General features: G+C 42.0%; 1 non-coding gene across 1 annotated transcript; it reads right to left on the bottom strand.

Annotated features, from left to right (window-relative positions):
* Positions 1-491: 491 nt before the first annotated feature.
* Positions 492-599, bottom strand: LOC112739396 (small nucleolar RNA R71). Its single transcript, XR_003170334.1, has one exon. It is a non-coding gene; the product is annotated as a small nucleolar RNA R71 (small nucleolar RNA).
* Positions 600-4,984: the final 4,385 nt, after the last annotated feature.

The raw sequence follows: 4,984 nt of genomic DNA, 5'->3' as shown, positions 1-4,984 counted from the left end.
CAGAACCTGAAAGGACTCTGAAGAGGAAACTAAGGGAAGCCAAATTACAACAATCCAGAGACAACTTGATTGAAAATTTCGAACAAGTAAAGGAGATGGCAGCCGAACCCAACAACAATGCAAGGAGAATGCTTGGTGACTTTACTGCACCAAATTCCAATTTACATGGAAGAAGCATCTCCATTCCTGCCATTGGAGCAAACAACTTTGAGCTGAAACCTCAATTAGTTTCTCTGATGCAGCAGAACTGCAAGTTTCATGGACTTCCATCTGAAGATCCTTTTCAGTTCTTAACTGAATTCTTGCAGATATGTGATACTGTTAAGACTAATGGAGTAGATCCTGAACTCTACAGGCTCATGCTTTTCCCTTTTGCTGTAAGAGACAGAGCTAGAATATGGTTGGACTCTCAACCTAAAGACAGCTTGAACTCTTGGGATAAGCTGGTTACGGCTTTCTTAGCCAAGTTCTTTCCTCCTCAAAAGCTGAGCAAGCTTAGAGTGGATGTTCAGACCTTCAAACAGAAAGAAGGTGAATCCCTCTATGAAGCTTGGGAAAGATACAAACAGTTAACCAAAAAGTGTCCCTCTGACATGCTTTCAGAATGGACCATCCTGGATATATTCTATGATGGTCTGTCTGAGTTATCTAAGATGTCATTGGATACCTCTGCATGTGGCTCTATTCACCTAAAGAAAACACCTGCAGAAGCTCAAGAACTCATTGACATGGTTGCAAATAACCAGTTCATGTACACTTCTGAAAGGAATCCTGTGAATAATGGGACGCCTATGAAGAAGGGAGTTCTTGAAATTGATACTCTGAATGCCATATTGGCTCAGAACAAAATATTGACTCAGCAAGTCAATATGATTTCTCAGAGTTTGAATGGAATGCAAGCTACATCCAATAGCACTCAAGAGGCTTCTCCTGAAGAAGAAGCTTATGATCCTGAGAACCCTGCAATAGCAGAGGTAAATTACATGGGTGAACCTTATGGAAACACCTATAACTCATCATGGAGAAATCATCCAAATTTCTCATGGAAGGATCAAAAGCCTCAATAAGGCTTTAATAATGGTGGAAGAAACAGGTTTAGCAACAGCAAGCCTTTTCCATCATCCACTCAGCAACAGACAGAGAATTCTGGACAAAATGCCTCTAATTTAGCAAACTTAGTCTCTGATCTGTCTAAGGCCACTGTAAGTTTCATGAATGAAACAAGGTCTTCCATTATAAATTTGGAAGCACAAGTGGGCCAGTTGAGTAAAAGGATCACTGAAATCCCTCCTAGTACTCTCCCAAGCAATACAGAAGAGAATCCAAAAGGAAAGTGCAAGGCCATTGACATAACCAAAATGACCGAACCCAAAGAGGGAGAGGAGGACGTGAATCCCAAGGAGGAAGACCTCCTAGGATGTCCAGTGATCAATAAGGAGTTTCCCTCTGAGGAACCAAAGGATTCCGAGGCTCATCTAGAGACCATAGAGATTCCATTGAACCTCCTTATGCCCTTCATGAGCTCTGACGAGTATTCCTCTTCTGAAGAGAATGAGGATGTTACTGAAGAGCAAACAGCCAAGTTTCTTGGTGCAATCATGAAGCTGAATGCCAAATTATTTGGCATTGATACTTGGGAAGTTGAACCTCCCTTGTTCATCAATGAACTAAGTGATCTGGATCAACTGACATTGCCTCGGAAGAGACAGGATCCTGAAAAGTTCATAATACCTTGTACCATAGGCACCATGATCTTTAAGGCTCTGTGTGACCTGGGTTCAGGGATAAACCTCATGCCCCTCTCTGTAATAGAGAAACTGGGAATCTATGGGGTGCAAGCTGCTAGAATCTCATTAGAGATGGCAGACAATTCAAGAAAACAGGCTTATGGACAAGTAGAGGACGTGTTAGTAAAGGTTGAAGGCCTTTACATCCCTGTTGATTTTATAGTCCTGGATACTGGAAAGGAAGAGGATGAATCCATCATCCTAGGAAGACCTTTCCTGGCCACAGCAAGAGCTGTGATTGATGTGGACAGAGGAGAATTGATCCTTCAATTGAATGAGGACAACCTTGTGTTTACAACTCAAGGATCTCTCTCTGCATCCATGGAGAGGAAGCAGAAAAAGCTTCTCTCAAAGAAGAGTCAAACAAAGCCCCCAAAGTCAAACTCTAAGTTTGGTGTTGGAGGGTCTCAACAATGCTCTGAACCTCTGTGAGGCTCCATGAGAGCCCACTGTCAAGCTATTGACATTAAAGAAGCGCTTGTTGGGAGGCAACCCAATTTTTATTTATCTAACTATATTTTTCTTAGTTATATGTCTTTATAGGTTCATGATCATGTGGAGTCACAAAATAAAGAGAAAAATTGAAAACGGAATCAAAAACAGCAGAAGAAAAATCACACCCTGGAGGAGCATCTGCCTGGCGTTCAACGCCAGAATAGAGCATGGTTCTGGCGCTGAACGCCCAAAATGGGCAGCATCCTGGCGCTGAACGCCCAGAAGAAGCATGGTTCTGGCGTTCAACGCCAGAAATGGCTAGTAAATGGGCGTTGAATGCCCAAAATGGGCACCAACCTGGCACTGAACGCCCAGAGTTGTGTGCAAGGGCATTTTGCATGCCTAAATTGGTGCAGGGATGTAAATGCCTTGACACCTCAAGATATGTGGACCCCACAGGATCATCTCAGGATCTGTGGACCCCATAGGATCCCCACCTACCTCCACTCACTTCTTCTCATCCCTCACCACTCTCTTTCACACAATCCCATAAACACTCTTCCCCAAAAACCCTTCACCAATCACCTCAATCTCTCTTCCCCATCACCTCCTCACCACTCACATCCATCCACTCTTCCCCATAAACCTACCTCATAAACTCAACCTACCTTCAAAATTCAAAACCAATTTCCCACCCAAACCCACCCTAAATGGCCAAACCTTAACCCCCCTCCCTTCCCTATATAAAGCCTTCCATTCTTCATCAAATTCACACAACACAACCCTCTATACCCTTCTTGGCCGAAACACTTCCCACTCTCCCTCTCCTCCATATTCTCTTCTTCTTCTTCCTTTATTCTTTCTTTTATTGCTCGAGGGCGAGCAATATTCTAAGTTTGGTGTGGTAAAAGCATAAGCTTTTTGTTTTTCCATTACCATTGATGGCACCTAAGACCGGAGAATCCTCTAGAAAGGGAAAAGGGAAGACAAAAGCTTCTACCTCCGAGTCATGGGAGATGGAAAGGTTCATCTCCAAAGCCCATCAAGACCACTTCTATGATGTTGTGGCCAAGAAGAAGGTGATCCCCGAGGTCCCTTTCAAACTCAAAAGAAATGAGTATCCGGAGATCCGACATGAAATTCAAAGAAGAGGTTGGAAAGTTCTAACAAATCCCATCCAACAAGTCGGCATCCTAATGGTTCAAGAGTTCTATGCCAATGCATGGATCACCAAGAACCATGATCAAAGTAAGAACCCGGATCCAAAGAACTGTGTTACAATGGTTCGGGGGAAATACTTAGATTTTAGTCCGAAAAATGTGAGGTTGGCGTTTAACTTGCCTATGATGCAAGGAGATGAACGCCCCTACACTAGAAGGGTCAACTTTAATCAAAGGTTGGACCAAGTCCTTATAGACATATGTGTGGAAGGAGCTCAATGGAAGATTGACTCCAAAGGCAAGCCGGTTCAACTGAGAAGATTAGACCTCAACCCTGTGGCTAGAGGATGGTTGGAATTCATCCAATGCTCCATCATCCCCACTAGCAACCGATCTGAAGTTACTGTGGATCGGGCCATCATGATTCATAGCATCATGATTGGAGAGGAAATAGAAGTTCATGAAGTCATTTCTAATAAACTCTATAAAATAGCCGAAAAGTCATCCCCCATGGCAAGGCTAGTTTTTCCTCATCTTATTTGCCATCTATGCTACTCAGCTGGAGCTTTCATAGAAGGAGATATTCCTATTAAGGAAGACAAGCCCATCACTAAGAAAAAGATGGAGCAAGCAAGAGAGCCCATTCATGGAGCTCAAGAGGCGCAGGAAGCTCATCACCATGAGATCCCGGAAATGCCTCAAATGCCATTTCCTCCACAAAACTATTGGGAGCAAATCAACACCTCCCTAAGAGAATTAAGTGCCAATATGGGACAACTAAGGGTGGAACATCAAGAGCACTCCATCATGCTCCATGAAATAAGAGAAGATCAAAAAGCAATGAGGGAGGAGCAACAAAGACAAGGAAGAGACATAGAAGAGCTCAAGGACATCATTGGTTCCTCAAGAAGGAAATGCCACCATCACTAAGGTGGATTCATTCCTTGTTCTTATTTCTTCTGTTTTTCGTTTTCTATGTTATGTGCTTATCTATGTTTGTGTCTTCATTACATGATCATTAGTAGTTAGTAACTATGTCTTAAAGTTATGATTGTCCTATGAATCCATCACCTCTCTTAAATGAAAAATGTTTTAATTCAAAAGAACAAGAAGTACATGAGTTTTGAATTTATCCTTGAACTTAGCTTAATTATATTGATGTGGTGACAATGCTTCTTGTTTTCTGAATGTATGCTTAAACAGTGCATATGTCTTTTGAAGTTGTTGTTTAAGAATGTTAAATATATTGGCTCTTGAAAGAATGATGACTAGGAGACATGTTATTTGATAATCTGAAAAGTCATAAAAATGATTCTTGAAGCAAGAAAAAGCAGCAAAGAACAAAGCTTGCAGAAAAAAAAATGGGCGAAAAAAAAATAGAAAGAAAAAGAAAAAGCAAGCAGAAAAAGCCAAAGCTCTTAAAACCAAGAGGCAAGAGAAAAAAGCCAATAACCCTTAAAACCAAAAGGCAAGGGCAAATAAAAAGGATCCCAAGGCTTTGAGAATCAGTGGATAGGAGGGCCTAAAGGAATAAAATCCTGGTCTAAGCGGCTAAACCAAGCTATCCCTAACCATGTGCTTGTGGCGTGTAGGTGTCAAGTG

Source organism: Arachis hypogaea, chromosome 13 (genome assembly GCF_003086295.3).
Source record: "Arachis hypogaea cultivar Tifrunner chromosome 13, arahy.Tifrunner.gnm2.J5K5, whole genome shotgun sequence".
Classification (NCBI taxonomy): domain Eukaryota; kingdom Viridiplantae; phylum Streptophyta; class Magnoliopsida; order Fabales; family Fabaceae; genus Arachis; species Arachis hypogaea.
Note: the sequence above shows the minus strand (reverse complement) of the source record. Positions and strands in the feature narration are given on the sequence as shown.